At 35.6% G+C, this 18,162-nt stretch overlaps 2 pseudogenes; both read left to right on the top strand.

The window, feature by feature from the left end:
- Nucleotides 1-585: 585 nt before the first annotated feature.
- On the top strand, nucleotides 586-3,483 carry LOC132287402 (GDP-mannose 3,5-epimerase 1-like; annotated as a pseudogene).
- A 65-nt stretch (nucleotides 3,484-3,548) lies between these two features.
- On the top strand, nucleotides 3,549-4,935 carry LOC132296354 (GDP-mannose 3,5-epimerase 1-like; annotated as a pseudogene).
- Nucleotides 4,936-18,162: the final 13,227 nt, after the last annotated feature.

The raw sequence follows: 18,162 nt of genomic DNA, 5'->3' as shown, positions 1-18,162 counted from the left end.
CAGAACGGTGAAGCCTTCACAACAGAGCAACCACGGCGACTTGGGATAATGACCAAAACGTCGTTGATAGTCCGAAGCTCCACCGGACCATGATTTTCATGGCCTGGAAAAAGATGAAAAATCATTCAAAGTACAAAACTAACTAGCAACTTATTTAAGTTTTAAGCAAATAAAATCCTTAAAGGCTATTTTAAGGTGAGGAATAAGGAAGGCTTTAAGGCCAAAAAAGAATTTCTTTGAAAAGATTTTCCTTTTCTAGGTAAAATATATTTATTTTTTTATTTTTAGGTGATTGGCAAAAGTTTAAGTCAAGGTTGAGTTCCAATAGGCTGGTCGAAAAATGATGGATAAGTTATTTTTGCTAGGTTTTAAATTTTTTTTCTTTGTACTATAACCAAACACCAAAAATATATATATATATATATATATATATATATATATATATATATATATATATATATATATTTTACATATAAACATAATACAAATTTTCTTGTTTAATGTTCCTTTTTGATGTTAGTGCTCAATATGGATCAATTATTGTAATGGGTCTGTAATTGCAATATCTTCTCTTGTTCCTGTAGAATGGGAAGTACCAATGAGACCAATTATGGTGCATACACCTACGAGAACCTCGAAAGAGAACCTTACTGGCGATCTGAGAAGCTCCGAATTTCTATTAATGGGGCAGGAGGCTTTATAGCCTCGCACGTTGCTCGCCGTTTGAAGAGCGAGGGCCACTACATTATAGCTTCTGACTGGAAGAAGATGAGCACATGACAGAAGACATGTTCTGTCATGAATTTCATCCGGTGGATCTCAGGGTGATGGATAATTGCCTCAAGGTCACTGAAGGAGTCGACCATGTCTTCAATCTTGCCGCGGATATGGGTGGGATGGGCTTCATTCAGTCCAACCACTCTGTTATTATGTATAACAACACAATGATTAGTTTCAACATGCTTGAGGCTGCTAGGATCAATGGGGTCAAGAGGTCTGTCGGCTTAGACTTAATCTATATTGGTACTTTGTAGTTCTTGGAATGTACATTTTTATTGAAATTTGAGTTCTCAAGTCTGAATTTTATCTGCATTAATTGCTTTAGTTCATGCCCTTATTGTTGCATTAACAATAAGTACAATATGTTTTTACCAAGTATTTAGGATTGGTTTGCTTCCACGTAAAATATCTTCCTCTGAAAATATATTCCTTTTTCAGCTAAAATATATAATTTTTATTTTTATTTTTTGGTGTTTGGCAAAGTTCTAGGTTGAGGCAATGGACAAGTTTTTTTTGTTAGGTTTTGATATCTTTTTTCTTCGTAATTATTTTACGACAACCTAACACCAAAAATGAAAAAAGTATTTTTGAAAAAATATTTTACATCTAAACAAATGGAGCCTTGGTAACTTGCAGATGGCTTGCATCTACCCTGAATTTAAGCAACTAGAAACTAATGTGAGCTTGAAGGAATCTGATGCATGGCCTGCGGAGGTTTGATACTCTTCTGAGTCAATAACAATATAATCTAATTGTATTTTGTTTTGTAATATATTATTAATAGTAGATAAATTTCATTTTATGTTTATCCTCAAGATGCATATGGCTTGGAGAAACTGGCAACAGAAGAGTTATGCAAGCATTACACCAAAGATTTTGGAATAGAATGTCGGATTGGGAGGTTCCAAAAAATTTATGGTCCCTTCGGGACATGGAAAGGTAAGCTTTCAGTGATCACTTATGGTGTTATGCATATGCTCATCTTTATTTTCTTTTTGTAGATTCTATTCTTAGTTACTTTGCTCTATGTGGTATAGGTGGGAGAGAAAAGGCACCTGCTGCTTTTTGCAGAAAAGCCATTACATCTACGGATAAGTTTGAGACGTGGGGAGATGGACTTCAAACTCTATCTTTCACTTTCATTGATGAGTGTGTTGAAGGTGTGCTGAGGTAAGCACTTCAATTTCCTATTTTCTTGTAGGTGAAGGCAACATTTTCCATTTTCTTTCTTTGGTAAGTAAGAGTGCGCGCACACACACACAACTCAACACAACCAGTGCAGAGTTGAACTCCCACATAAGAGGATGAGGATATACGACTTGAGCTAAAGGCTTGTGGTAGCTCAAGGCAACCTATTTTGTAATTTTTGAAATTTTCTCTAGGTACTTGGTTAGAAGTTCAAGTTCATGGATATATCTTCTCCAGATTTACCAAAAATAAATGTTAATACCCTAGCAATTTAGATTATGGATTGCAAGCTACAGACCATAGTGCACAGTTTTCTTAAATCACTAAGTTTATTATCTAAAATGTTCTCTTGTTTCCTTTTCCTTAACATTAAATGGAAACATAAAATAGAAATTGAATTGAAATATAATTTGGTAAAGTTTCTTTAGGTGAAGATTTCAGGAAAGGGACATGGTATCAATATCAGCTTCTTCTTTTAATACTTTTGTATTTCATTAATCTACTCCTTGAAGGAAATAAGATGAATCTTGCATTTAGAATTACTTTTAGATATTCCTGTTATGATCAAAACTATCTCCAATCATGCAATAATTTAGGAGTATTTGGAGTACATTTTTAACGTTCCAGTTTTAGGTACTGTATCAATTTAATTTCACTTTAAGCAGCAACAATATTGAACTTCTAGGGAAGCCTTGGTTATTATGTGGCTGAAGATGGAAGATAGGTGAACAAGCCTAATCCATAATTGTCAATCTCTCATTTCTTTCATTGTTGTAAATCTGTTCGTAGGAGTGTGTGCACACCAATGTGTATGAGCAATTTTTATTATGCTGTGCACGTTATAGGCATGCACATAGTTACATTCCTCATTTCCTTTCCCTAATTGCGTTACCATTTTCGATTCAACCCAGATTGACAAAATCAGACTTCCGGGAGCCAGTGAACATTGGAAGCAATGAGATGGTTAGCTTGAATGAGATGGCTGAGATTGTTCTTAGCTTCGAGAACAAGAACCTCCCTATCAACCACATTCCTGGCCCAGAAGGTGTCTGTGGTCGTAACTCAGAGAACACACTGATCAAAGAGAAACTTGGTTGGGCTCCAACTATGAAACTGAAGGTACCTATAAAGCTTGAAATCTACATTTGGATGTAATTTCAGTTACTATTCTGAGTCAAATTTGTTTGTTGATGAAGTTATGCAAATCTCCAGAGTTCATAGTTACGGAAAATTTAAATTTACTACTTCCTACTTTTGTAGGATGGGCTGAGAATTACTTACTTCTGGATCAAAGACCAGATTGAAAAGGAGAAAGCTGAGGGCATGGATTTGTCAGTTTATGGCTCTTCTAAGGTGGTGGGAACCCAAGCCCCTGTCCAACTCGGATCCCTTCGTGCTGCTGATGGCAAGGAATGAATTGGTTGGAAGCCAGTCAGTTCTTCTAGTTGCAGTCAAAGAAGGTTTTTCTATTATTATATATTTCTATTAGTGATATGTCTACTATATTTCGGAACAAATCTGCTCTTGGATAGTGTAGTACCTTATGAAATCTATATGTGGTTTAATGCATTGATAGATTGATGCACCTTGACTCGATAGTTTATTTACATGGTTTTAATTGAATTGTTACCTGCACATAAGAAAAGCAAGTTGCTAATGATATATATATATATATATTTACTTTTCCCAAAAATCGTAGTTGTTATCTCTAAATGGGGCTATCATAGTGTAGAAAACAAAGAAAAATTGTGTCCTTTCCTGGTTGAGTTTCATCTGAAATTTGACTGAGATCCTCGTGGGATTTGTTTAAGGTTGGCTGATTTTGTTAAGTTGGAAGATGATATATGTTCATTACTTTTCTAAACAAAGCGTTACGTTAGTTTGCCGCGGATATGGGTTGGATGGGCTTCATTCAGACCAATCACTCTGTCATCATGTATAACAACACAATGAATAGTTTCAACATGCTTGAGGCTGCTAGGATCAACGGGGTCAAGAGGTCTGTCGGCTTAGACTTAATCTATATTGGTACTTTGTTGTTCTTGGAATTTACATTTTTGTTAAAATTTGAGTTCTCAAGTCTGAATTTTATCTCCATTAATTGCTTTATTTCATGATCTTATTATTGTTGCATTTACAATAAGTACAATATATTTTTACTAAAGTAGTTAGGCTCCAAATTCACTGAAAAATATATTCCTTTTTCAGCTAGAATATATATATATTTTTTTTATTTTCCGGTGTTTGGCAAAGGTCTAGGTTGAGGTTGAGGTTGAGGTGAAGTCCATTGGGTGGATGGATAAGTTTTTTTGTTAGGTTTTAATATCTCCTTTCTTCGTAAAAACCGAAAAAAAAAAAAAAAAATTCCTCTAAACAAACGGAGCCTTAGTAACTCACAGCTGGCTACATGCAGGTTGTTCTATGCCTCTAGTGCTTGCATCTACTCTGAATTTAAGCAACTGGGAACTAATGTGAGCTTGAACGAAACTGATGCATGGCCTGCGGAGGTTTGATACTCTTTTGAGTCAATGACAATATAATCTAATTGTATTTTGTTTTGTAACATATTATTAATATTAGATTAATTTCATTTTATGTTTAGCCTCAAGATTCATATGGCTTGGAGAAACTGGCAACAGAAAAGTTATGCAAGCATTACATTAAAGATTTTGGAATAGAATGTCGGATTGGGAGGTTCCATAACATTTATGGTCCCTTCGGGACATGGAAAGGTAAGCTTTCACTGATCACTTATGGTGTTATGCATATGCTTGTCTTTATTTTATTTTTGTAGATTCTATTTTTTGTTACTTTGCTCTATGTGGTATAGGTGGGAGAGAAAAGGCACCCGATGCTTTTTGAAGAAAAGCTAATACATCTATGGATAAGTTTGAGATGTGGGGAGATGGACTTCAAACTTGATCTTTCACTTTCATTGATGAGTGTGTTGAAGGTGAGCTGAGGTAAGCGCTTCTGTGGCGACCCGAGTTTTTCAACCCTGTTCGTTAGTGATGAACCGAAAGTTGACCCGATAATGAGTCCGAAATGAGGAAGCAAAAGACAGAACCAAAGTCTATAAAGATATAGACCATCTCTAAGACACCAATGTGACCTTCCAAGAAGTCACGGAGTTCGAGGAGAACAAAAACGGAAACAAAGGTCGAAACGGACAAAAACCATGAACCAAGGACTAAATGGTCAACTCACAACCAAAAAGAGAAACTTGACTCTAAACAAGTAAAAAAAAGGTGAAAACAACCTAACTTAATCATTTCATGACTTTTCAAGAGGTTCTAAGAACATTGGACAAGAATCCCACAAAACGTCATTTCCCGGTTTAAGCGAAAACTGACACCCTCTCACTAAAACTTAAATAACTCCCACTGTGATTGGAATCTGAGAATGGCATTGGTACCATTGGAAAGCTAACTCAAAATTCATGAATTTAAGCTCAAGAATCACCCTATTTGGGTTTAAAACGAAGGAGTTATAGTCATTTGAAGTCGGAAGAACAGTGTTGAAACTGGACTGAAGCTACTCTCGGGATCTAGCTATTTCGGTCGACCGAAGTGGCACATCGGATGACCGAAATAGACAAAATTTCAGCTGAAAACAAGTCTTTAAGACTTCGTTGGTTTGATACACCAAAAGGAACTATCGGCCGACCGAAATGAGCCATCGGTCAACCGAAATGACCCTAAATGCTGACTTTGGCTACTGGAAAGTGAAGTTTCAAGGTTCAAACAAAACCCACAAGGCTTTGGTCGACCGAAATGGCATTTCGGTCGACCAAAATGACTCGAGAAAGTGCATAAACCTCCTATTATGCACCCATGGCTGAAAGTCCACTTGGAATATTCCATGGCATGATCAAATTACATTTTATGCTAAAGTGTGATGATGTAAACATGCACGCAAGTGTAATATAGCATTTTAAATATGTAACAATGGCCTACGGCCTCATTACATTCCATTTACAAGATTTGACATGCCAAACCTTTAAGTTAGGAAAATTACATTTCATAAACAAATCTTAAACATGCTAACACTTGCATGTGAACAAGAATGCCTCTAAAGGAACTTCAAAACTCTAAACCATCAAAGGTAAATGCCAATCTCCACAACTTGTAACCTGCACCTGAAATATGCCCCAGTAACGTAGGGGTGAGCAACTTAAAGCTACTTGTAGGAAATGAGCATGCATTGACCTACGTTTTATAATTTCATCACCTTAAGGCGAAACATGTTAAAGGGGCTCATGCTACCTAACGTCTATGTCAAGTGAGACTCAGGGAGCATCCTAAGGTACCATGCAATTGAAATGAACAACGACATACAAGTATGCATGCTCAAGTACACTAAATCATGTTAAACAAGTTATGCATTGTCTAAGCGTGCATATACAAAGATACAATTAACATGGAAAACTCATAAATCAAGTATACAGGCGCAAGTATACTAAGTTAAATAAATTACGCATAAGACGAGCATATACGACACAAGTATACATAATGAAGTCTGATTGCACAAATCAAACATACAATGCGTAAGTATACTATCTAGGGTTTAGATGCACAAATAAGGATACAAGTTCAAGTATACAATTTCAAGTGTACTAAATGAGATCAAAATACATAGGCAAGCACCAATTCTCAAGTTACAAGTAATCCATGATTAACAACTTGAATTTGAATGCGAAATCAAAGTAAAAAGACTAAGACATATGGTCACTAGACCAAGCAAGTGTTTCCGGGTAATTATGACCCACAAGGCACTACCTAGTGCGTACATGCATAAGTTATTCCGGGCAATTACAACTTACAAGGTACTACCTAGTGCGCACTTATGACTTAGAAGACTCTTATCTCCGTACTAGAGCCAAACCCTAGCCATTACATGAAATATGTCCATACAAGCTTTCCAAAATCAATAAGTCCAAAACTTATACAAAAATCAATAAGTTAGACCAAACTTATACCAAATAAGTTCACAACTTATACTTAATTTATATAATGCACAAAATCACCTTCCATACACAAGTCAATCATATATTCAATATTGGAAACAAGTTCTTATGAATATAAATTTAACAACAAGGTACTCAATGCTTAAACATAATCAAGTGAATACTCAACAAGTCCAAATCTATGATCTCAACATAGAAGTAATTTCTAAAACATGATTAAATCCATGGATAAACAAGATAGAATTTAATTAAACCAAAATAATTAAATTCTTTAGATTTCACATCATTTCCAAATGGCCTCAATTTAATATATGTTAAAGGACAAATCATGGTCATTACATATATGCATTTAAAAGCTTAATTAGGCCAATGAAACCACAAAATAGATTTTAATTATTTCATTTAATTAAAGCCTCTAGAATTTCTATCTTAACCAAATGCTCTCAAATTAAAGTATGTTAAAGAACATGCCAAGACTTAATTTAAAAGTATAACACAACTCAATTTCATGCAATGTATAGCCATGAACTTTGATCTTTCACAAAAGATAAATATTAATTAAAAAGTGCTATTCTTATTTAATTAATCCCAATTTAATATATGTTAACAAATATATTAAAACTAAACTTTCTAGCATGCCACAATTCAAATCAAAGTTATATATCATCATGAATTTTAAATCTTATACAAAAAAATAAAAATTAATAACTTTCTAGATTTGATACAAGGCATACATATATGTTGTATAATCTGGCAAACACACAATACAACACACAAATAATCCTAAAACATTCCTTACCTACATTTGAGATGAAATCTCAAATCTCCACCAAAATGAAAGTGCTCCGAATCCAACGAAACTTCTAGGTTTTGTCGGGGACAACACCGTGAACATTACCCCCATGGAAGGCCCATCAAAATCACAACTTGACTTCAAACTTAAACTCAAGAAATGGCCAAAACTGAATTCTAATAAGGGGGAATGGTAGAGCACGTCGAGAGGAACAATAAATGTTAAGGCCGAAGACTTTTCATCAAGGAAAAGTGGACCAAAAGAGGAGAGAGAAAATGGAAGCCATGGCTGCCATGGATTCCGGCCAGAAGAGAGGAGAAAGAGAAAACTCAGATATTTTCTTGTCTCACATCCTATTTATAGAAAAACCCTAAAAGTGCCCCGAACGGGTCCCGCCGGGTCCGGGAAAGTGGAATTTGAGCAGACACGCTCAAACGGCAAAACTCCGTGAACGAAAAAGATTCAAAATGAGAAAATATGAACGGAAGAAACGGCGTTGAAAACCGAGTCCCTTGCAGAAAGTTAGGCCCCAAACAAGCGTACACGACTCAACGAAAAGTGGAAATGAATCCCGTATGAGGATCTAGGCTCAAAACAAGACATTGAGCAATAACTTTCGTTAATTGCACAATGACCCCTCCAAAAAGTAAAAATTGCGAAACTGTCCCAGAATGAAAATATCTTCCAAAAAGAAATTTTCTTAGAAACCCCTGAAATAAATATCTTCAAAAGATATTTATGAAAAACACCCCAAGAAAAGAAAAAGATTCCAAAGAACTGTACATCCATGCCCCTATGGACACCGAGAGCAACCAGAGTGCTTTACTACAAAAGTAAAGATACATATTTCATGGAATCCACTGAGAATGAAGATACGTGAAGTCGGAAACCAACTCCAAACACAAGAAGTGTGGTTATGCCAACAAAGTGACAAACATGGAAAAGATAAAATAGGGAAAAGGGCGAAATAGTGAATAGTGTCGAAAAACGAAAAATGTGGAAACGACTCGGTCCTCAAAGGAAGTTGTCAATCCACAGAACAGAGTCTCAGAAATCACTCCAGAGCTCTCAAGACGACACTAAGCGACGAGGAACTAAACTCAGAATGAAAAAGATCAACGGAAAAAAAATATTCGTGCAAATCTGAGAAAGGAAAAGGAATGAAAATGACCGGGTCATTACAACTTCAATTTCCACTTTGCTTGTAGGTCAAGGCAACATTTTCCATTTTCTTTCCTCGACAACTCAACACAACCAGTGGATAGTTGAACCTTCAATCTCTCACGTGGGAGAATGAGGAGATACCATTTGAGCAAAAGTCTCGGGGTAGCTCAAGGCAACTTATTTTGTAATTTTTAAAATTATGTCACGGTACTTGGTTAGAAGTGCATTTTCATGGATTTATCTTCTCCAGATATACCAAAAAGTGTTAGTATCCTAGCAAGTTACATCTGAGATTGCAAGCTACAGACCGTGGTGCGCGATTTTCATAGAACACTAAAGGTTGTATAGTCTAAAATGTTCTCTCATTTCATTTTCCTTAACATTAAGAAGATAGAGAATAGAAAATGAATTGAAATATAATATGATGAAGTTTTAGTTATGTTTGAAACTCTCTCCAATCATGCAATTTATTTAAGAATATTTGAAGCACAATTTAACATTCCACCTTTAGGGGCTGTATCAATTTTCTCACTTTAAGCAACAACAATATTGAACTTTTAGGGAAGCCTCCGATACATTTCCTTTTTTAGAAAAATATGTTTATGGTTATTATGTTTCTGAAGATGGAAGATAGGTGTCAAAGCCTATTCCATGAATGTCAATCTCACCTTTCTTTCATTGAAATAAATTTGTTTGTGGGTGCAGGCAAAAGCCAATGTGTATGAGCAATTTTTCATATGATGTGTGTATGATAGCACGCACATGGTTGTATACCTCATTTCCTTTCTTTAATTGCATTACCATTTTGGATTAAACCTAAATTGACAAAGCCAGTCAGATCTTCTAGTTGCAGTCAGTAAAGGTTTTTCTTTTATTATATATTTCTATTAGTGATATGTTTACTATATATATTTTGGAACAAATCTGCTCTTGGATAGTATAATACCTTATGAAATCTATTTGTGGTCTAATGCATTGATAGATTGATTCACCCTGAGATAGTTTTTTTTTTTTTTTTTTTACATCTTTTTAAAGGTCATGTCATCTCATGGCAAGTGTTCTTTGCTCGTCTTTAATTGAATTGTTACCTGCATATAAGAAAAGCAAGTTGATATATATATATATATACACACACACACACTTTTCCCAAAAATCTTAGTTGCTATCTCTAAATGAGCCTAGCATAGTGTAGAAAACAAAGAAAAATTATGTCCTTTCATGGTTGAGTTTCATCTGAAATTTGATTGAGATCCTTGTGGGATTTGTTCAAGGTTAACCGATTTTGATAAGTTAGAAGATAATATATGTTCATTACTTTTCGAAACAAAGCTTTTAAGGATAATAGTGAGTTATATTCAATAAACATTCCTACCATGTTTGGAGAGATGTGAACTGCAGTATGAAAGTAGTGCAAATTGAATTTGTTTTCTAATGTGTTCCTTGGTTGGTTATTACTTTTAATCGAGACCAATTTTCCCCCCTTGGTTAATAAAATTCGAATGGCAAGGAACACATGGACAGACATATGGAGAATTAAAATATATAGGAAAGTGCAGTTTTTTCCCTAGCAGTGTTTCCGTTATAGGCTTTCAATCTTCATCGTTGAAGCTCAAGGGCAATATTGTATAAACGAGTTATGTGCAGAGTTTGTGGGTTGAAAGAGGAGTCCATTGATCATCTTTTATGTCAGTGTCCATTTTCTCAGAATGTGTGGAAGCTTTGTCCTTTGAGGATCGAGTTTAGAGAACATGTTCGATGTTGTGACACAGGAGATGATTAGCTTCATCTAGAATCTGGAAGGCCAGTATTCTCCAACAATATGCTTGAGCTTTGCTTCTTTCATTTGTTGGAACCTATGGAAGTGCATTAATTATTGGGGTTTTAATGAGAGATATTCGGATCCACACTTAATTTTGAGCAAGGGTCTTTAGGATTATCGTGAATTAATTGAAGTGGTAAGATAAGAGGGGTTGTGTGCAATGACTATAGGAGCTGTAAGTGTTAATCCTTGGTTCTTTTCTGCTCTGCATCTTTAGTACACGAGATTACAAGGTAAATTTCAGACATGTACAATCACCCGCAAACCATATATCATTTAAACTTAGGTATTATTGCGTTATGTGAGAGTCGAACACCCAGGACTTCCGAGTTTAAACTTGATTTCAATGTTTTTTTTAGTGTTGTGCATAAAGAGAGTGGAGATGGTCTTGTGCTATTAGATCATTCTGGTATACCTATCAAAGTTGTTTTTGGGTATTTAAAGTTAAACAGTAGTGCTATTGTGGCTGAAGGTTTTGATGCTCAAGTGAGCTTTGAGGCTTCTGATTAAAAGGGGTTATTCAAATGTCTTAGTTAAAGGGTACTACCAGTCGATTATAAATTTAAGGCTATTGAAGATGCAGTAATAGGGATCATTGAAGATGTGCATCTACTTTTGAAACAGTGTTTGGAGATTAGTCTATCTTGGGATCCATGTTGTAGTAATAGGGTTGCGCTTGTAGTGAGCCAAGTCACACAATTCTTCTCAATGGGTGCCGTTCTCACGCTCTCTGCACGTTTCCACTTCGGCTCCCACTTTGTCTGATTTAAATTTTACTGCTTTCGTATTCCCATTACGTTTGACGTAGGTACTGAGTAGGGAAGCTTTACAAGTGAAGCAAAGTGACAAAATTATAGAAGTGTAGTGACAATATTTGAATAATGGCAATGGTTTTCGATAACTGGGGTGTTCGGGGCTTTGTCCCAACTAATCCACAGGACCCGTGCAAGGCTTCCTCGGTCATACTAACGATTAAAGCCGCTTGATACATGTCAAATTGATGTAGTGAATGTGCAGTTCAAGAAAATCCCTTGGGGTCAAGTTTAAATTTATAAAAACCACTATCAACACTACAACTAGAGTAGCAAGGGTGGGTAGGGATCGTCCCAAGAGATTGGAATCGTACTTGAATGTGGAATCGCAATTAGGGTTAGTAGATCGAGTGATCAAACAAATGGTTGGTTGGTTAATTAAACTAGAGAGCAACTAAATTAAACTAAACAATTGAATGTAACAAAGAACAAGTAAGAGAAAAAGAAATCTTGGGGTTTAGAGGTCACCACCAAGCAATGCATTTCTACACTAAGTATGTTGCAATATTTGTGTATGTATCTTCGGTTGATTCAATTAGTAAGAGGTGACCAATTAAGCATACATTGTCTAATCAACATGTGAAAAGCACAACATATCTAGCAATTAAGTATATATTGTCTAAATAGCATGTGAAAAGCACAACATATCTAGCAAGTCATTAATCATTTCATTAAGCTCACAAGCCAAACACACCACAAGGTTAGAGACATATGCTACTTGTATTCAAAAGTATGGAACATCAAACAACTAGTATGGATTGTCCTCTCAGCTAATAATTGTGTTATCACTACACTACAATTAAACTAATGACATGAAATTAAACTAACTAAGCTAAGGGAGAGGTATAATCCATCAAGAAATGAGCATGGACCATTTAGAAAATCACAAGAGCATTCTTTTAAGCACAATGTTTTGACAATCTCCAAATCTATAGCATTAATACACATAGACATTCATCAATTACATAAGAAAAAGAGGCAAACACATGAACATCTATTCTAGTATACATAGACATATGGATAGAATAAAATGATTGATTGGAAGCATTAAACCACATAAATTATTGAATAAACAAGATCTATATGTATAAAAGTGTCAAAACATTAATTACAACACTAATCCCTCAATAATACACAAGATTAAGATATAAAAAGCATGCTTGGGGCTAACTCTAGCCCCAAGAAGATGTCTAGCCACTCATGGTGATGATGCTCTAACCCTCAATAGCTAATTCCGTGATTGAAATCTGCTCCTTGTTGATGAAGAGTTTCCAATGGTGTCTCTAGCCTCCTCCTTTTCTAAACTTCCTCTCCAAGAGATGATATGAAAATAATGTTGGCTTTATGTAAAAAGCAATCCTTATCCTTATATAGGTAGGTCAAAATGACACCCAAAATGAGCTGGGGTCGTGCACACAATATTCCCTAATGATTGGATAGAGGACAACTTTCAATGAGATGGAATTTTAACTTTTTCGCACTGGAGGAAGTTTGATCGATCGAACCTTAGACTTGGATCGATCGAACTGGCTGAGATCTATTGAACTTAGGCTGGATCGATCCAACTGGCTGAGCTTTTTGGAAAAAGACAAATCCGAGATATTTTTGGGAGATATTTATGGGAAAAGGATAAAAGTGGTTAGTGGGTGGTATAGCTGTGGTTATGATCAATCATTTGAATAAGGACAAAAGTGTTGGATCGATCGAAAGATGGTGTTGGATCGATCGAACTTTTGGAACTTTATGCTTTTAGGTCAAGACTTGGATATATCTTGAAGTGCTGAGATCGATCATTGTTCGATCGATCGAACCTTGAACTTGAATCGATCGAACTTTGCTGCTTGTTACCTTTGGCTCCATTTGCTTCCTTCTTTCTTTACTTTGATCCTTTCTTTGTTTAATCCCAGAATTGCTTCAATTAAGCTCTTATTTGGCTGAGTTAGCTTATTTTCGTGATAAGTGCCTGAAAAAGGAAATAATACGAAATCAATCTAAAACGGTACACTAAGATAGATAAAGGTACTATAATGCCTAAGCTTAAGGGGTTTAAATACGCACTTTTCAGCGCTCGTCACACCCCCAAACTTAAGTATTGCTAGTCTCTAGCAATGAACGAAAAAGTAAAGTAATGAAATAAACAACTATACAAGTATGAACTAGAAAACAATAAATGGATAACGCCACTTTCGTAGGGAACACGATTACACTTAGCACATGCAATAAGCCTTTTAAACCCCTAGGTTACCCCTAGTGGATGAGTGAAGTCTCATGAAGGTTTCCAGAAATGGTACCCACAAACATTAAGCTCATTCTTTCAAAAGAGACACCAATATTGCAAACAAGCATTGGGAGAAAACTACCTCAAGTATGCAATTTTTCAAACATTTCCAAGCAATCTCTCAAAATTTCAACATCAAGCAAACAAATATGGTCCTCCATACATCAAAAAAATGATCATGCAAATTAAAACAACTCTAGAATCCTTTTGAGTGGGCCGGCATCAAATGTGCTGATATTTAAGCCAACTAAAGAATTAATCACATCCTTACCCTTAAACTAGCACACAAATCTAATACCGATCATCAACACAAAAAGTGGACCTTTTATTAAAGCTTTATTGTTCTAGGTGCGCTTATTCTTTTCACTCGATTTTTTTTTTTTTTTTTTTTTTTAGGATCAAAGACGGAAGTATAGTGCAATGTGTTGATCTACTAAGCTTTCTAACGATTCATAAGGTCGAGCGTTAGGTTAATGACTCCCAAACCAGATGGCTTTAGGGCATTAGGCATTCAAATACCCCTACGGACTTACAAATTCAAATCAACTAGGCTACAAATCAAGACAACAACCATCTAATCATTTCCCACTTCTCACCATTTGGGAGAAGTCCTCACTTTTTTATTGCTTTTTTCTTTTCTTTTTTTTTTTTTCCATTGAATTCAATTATTAACCTAGAGTTTGGACCATCCCAGCTACTTATTGAAAAAGGGTTGTTATCCACCTTTATCAAGAATGAAAGTTTTCAATGCACTACTAGCTCAATTGGGATATAACCAATTCAGTAATTAACAAAGCATGTACCCCACAAATGAATGCTAGTGTGCGCCTGTGCTAGTGTAGAAGACTAAAATGAATCTCAAAACAATCACAAAATCAGGATGATGTGAACTACAAGTGCAAGCATGATATCAATTTTTCAAAAAATTTACTCTTAAATGGCATCCCTAAGGCATACAAGGAGTATTAGACTCTCAAGTCAAGCAATTTTTAAATTTTAAGTAAAATAGTCCTCAAAGATCAAAATCATAGCTAGATATGGACCAATTATAGAAATATCCCTCAAATACACAAATCATGCTCAAATTTTGAATTTAAAACTAACACTGTAAAGCACCAGTCCCCCCCAAACTTAAATGGCACAATGTCCTCCATGTGCAAAGAGAACAAAAGAAAGAGTATACCAGTGCAACTAAGCAAGAATGATCGGGACTGAAGTATCCGAAGTGGGTGGCATTGCCCCCCCAAACTTGGGATGAACTGTGGTCCTGAAAATTGGCACTTGGATAAACTTATCAGATAACAAAATGGGATAATCAGTGCACAGTAGATATGCAAGTGTAAATGGGATAAACAGATAGAGAAATAAGAGAGGTATAAGGGAGGTCCTGAAAATTGGGTAGCACTCTCTCACTGAAGTTACTGAGATGCACCTGATGGAATTAAAAGGACAGATGTATGAATAAAAACATACGATATCCATCATAGTTAAAAATAACAATAAAGTGCAATACATCCAGTGTCAAAGTCGACAGACCCAGCTGCAAAAATAATAGTATCACAAGTGTAGCAGACACATAACATAGATAGAGAACATAAAAAAATAAAGAGACTGGGAATCTCAGGCAGAGGGAGCTCCGCGGATCTCCCTGGCTAAGTCATCAATGGCAGTTAAGATCTCCGTACGGATGCGAGAAATGTCAGCTCGAATGGCAGCCATCATATTCAGACGAAGGGTACTAATGTCAGCTCTAAAGGCAACCAACATATCCTCCAAACTCTGAAGGTGCCCCTCTAAGCGACATATCTGATCATGAGCCTCAGGTGTGGCTGAAGTAGAAGAATTGTCATTCTTAGTCATGGTCTGTAAAAAGGAAATCTTGTAATGGGATCAAGTGCTAGAATAATGAATTAAAGGCACAACAGAAACATGTTTGTCAGATAGGATAGACAAAACATATATGACATAAATCTATGCAAGTGATAGGATGTGAAGTATGCCAAACAATATAAGAATGAAATGCATCCAATGTGGAATATCACAGGCATTAGGCATAGATATGATAGCATGAACATAAGATATGATGAATGAAGTATGTGTGTGAGATCTGTGAAGTTCGATCGATCATAAAAAGAAGTGAGATCGATCACAAAAGTTGGATCGATCGAAAGTAAGTGAGATCGATCTCACTACTTCGATCGATCGAAGACATGAGTTCGATCGATCTCTCAAGATCGATCGGAGATACTAGTTCGATCGATCAAACTGTGCGATGTTGAAAACTCAAAAGTCACAGATCTATGACCTTGGAAGCATGGGGCCCACACGAACGTGTTCGTGGGCCCAACAACACATCAAAGCAATAAATCCATCACAAATCGAGGCCCATACTCCAATAAATCTAAACAAATCTCAAAATATCTACAAAACATACACACGTATATACACATATATATACAATGCTTCGAAGGCTCATCAATGGCGGATTCATCCATCTAAGCAACCTAAATCGAATATGTAAATCATTAAATCATCAAATCGAGGATCAAATCTCAAAGTGGATCTCGGTTCTTACCTTGAACGAGTAAGAGAAGTGGATGCGAAGAAGGAAAAATGGACTCCGAGATGAGAGAGAGACGTGAAGCTTGGAAACTCGCCGGAAAGCTTCGTTGGAGATGGTGAAATGGTTGGACAGTGACGGCGACGAAGAGAGGTTAAGGTTTTGAGAATGAGGGTAAGTTAGATTAGTCTTTGTAATCGATCTTGCAAACCCTTGGTTCTATTTTTAAAAGCATTCCCGACAGAGTTCGATCGATCGAACTCAACTATGATCGATCGAACTTTAATGAACTCTCTTCAAAGTGTTTTTGGATTTTTGATTTTTTTTTTTTTTTTGAAAATTGCAAAATGAAAATTAAAAATAGGGATTAAAATTAAAATTAAAAATTGGAAAATAAAATTATATATATATATATATATATATATATATATTTTAATTAATTAAATTTAATTGAATAAATACTAATAATTAAAAATTAATTAAAAAAGAATATTTTTGAATTTTTGAAAAGTTTATGAAAAATAAAATAAAATAAAATGAAATACAAATGCAAATATTTTTGGATTTTTGAAATTTTGAAAAGTCAAAACAAAGTCAAAATAATAAAATAAAGATTGAGATCGATCGAAACAAGAGTTCAATCGATCAGACACAGAGCAAAAATATGCAGATTTTTAGCTCAGAAAATTGGCTAAGTGTTGGAACATGAGATTGATCGAACTTAGAAGTTGGATCGATCGAAAAACTTTCAGATCGATCTTGGAATGTTTCAAACGATCAGATAGAGAGCTGAAATATGCAGGTTGATGCAAGCTCGAAATTTTTCTAAGTGTTGAGTCATGAGATCGATCGAACTTGGAAGTTGGATCGATCGAAAGTCTCTTGATCGATCTAAGAGTTAGTTCGAACGATGGGACAGAGAAGTGATTTGGATGCAAGTTTCTGCAAGTCGAAAATTTTTCTAAGTATTGGATGCAGAATGAAGTTCGATCAATCGAACTCAAGTTTGAGATCGATCGAACTATGCAAAATGGTCAATAATGACATGAAAGCTTATGCAATCCTCACCAAAGTTCCTTGAAATGCATATGAACCAAAAACAAATATCTAGACTTCGCAAGAAATGAAATGAAAGATAGAAATGGGAGAGAAATAGGGTTTTGACACCCTACGAATGCTTTTACTAGTTTTTAACGTCTCTAGCCAGACGTTGGGCTCTTTTAGCCCGGATCAAAGATCTTGTTATGCGTCCCCTCCTTATTGGGGTGATGAATGGTTCTTTGAACTTTTCACAACAAATGGTTCTTTGAAGAACTTGTTGGTTTAAGCTCTAAAGGAGCTCTTGATTCCTTGTCAATGCAATCTTCTATGTGCTCATACACTGGGTCAACTAGATGTGCAGCTTCAAAATGTCTTTGAAAGACTTGACCCTTTATGTAAGGTTTCAATCTTTGACCATTAACTTTGAAAATGTTGCCCTTCTTCAAGTTTTTGATTTCAACCGCCCCATGAGGTGCAACAGAGATGATTTTATAAGGGCCTTCCCATTTGGTTCTCAATTTCCCAGGAAAGAGTTTCAGTCTAGAGTTGAAAAGCCAAGCTTTTTAACCGGGTTCTAAAGACTTTTTCATAATATGCTTATCATGAAAGGCTTTGGTTCATTCTTTATAGATTTTGGCATTATCATAAGCATTGTGTCTCAACTCTTCTAACTCACTCAATTGGAGTAACCTATTCTCTCCGGCTTTATCAAGGCCAAAATTGAGCTTTTTAACTGCCCATAAGGCTTTATGCTCTAACTC

This window comes from Cornus florida, unplaced genomic scaffold (genome assembly GCF_030987335.1).
Source record: "Cornus florida cultivar Cherokee Brave unplaced genomic scaffold, ASM3098733v1 CherokeeBrave_3.0.0_Hap2_Chr02, whole genome shotgun sequence".
NCBI classification, from domain to species: Eukaryota; Viridiplantae; Streptophyta; class Magnoliopsida; order Cornales; family Cornaceae; genus Cornus; species Cornus florida.
Note: the sequence above shows the minus strand (reverse complement) of the source record. Positions and strands in the feature narration are given on the sequence as shown.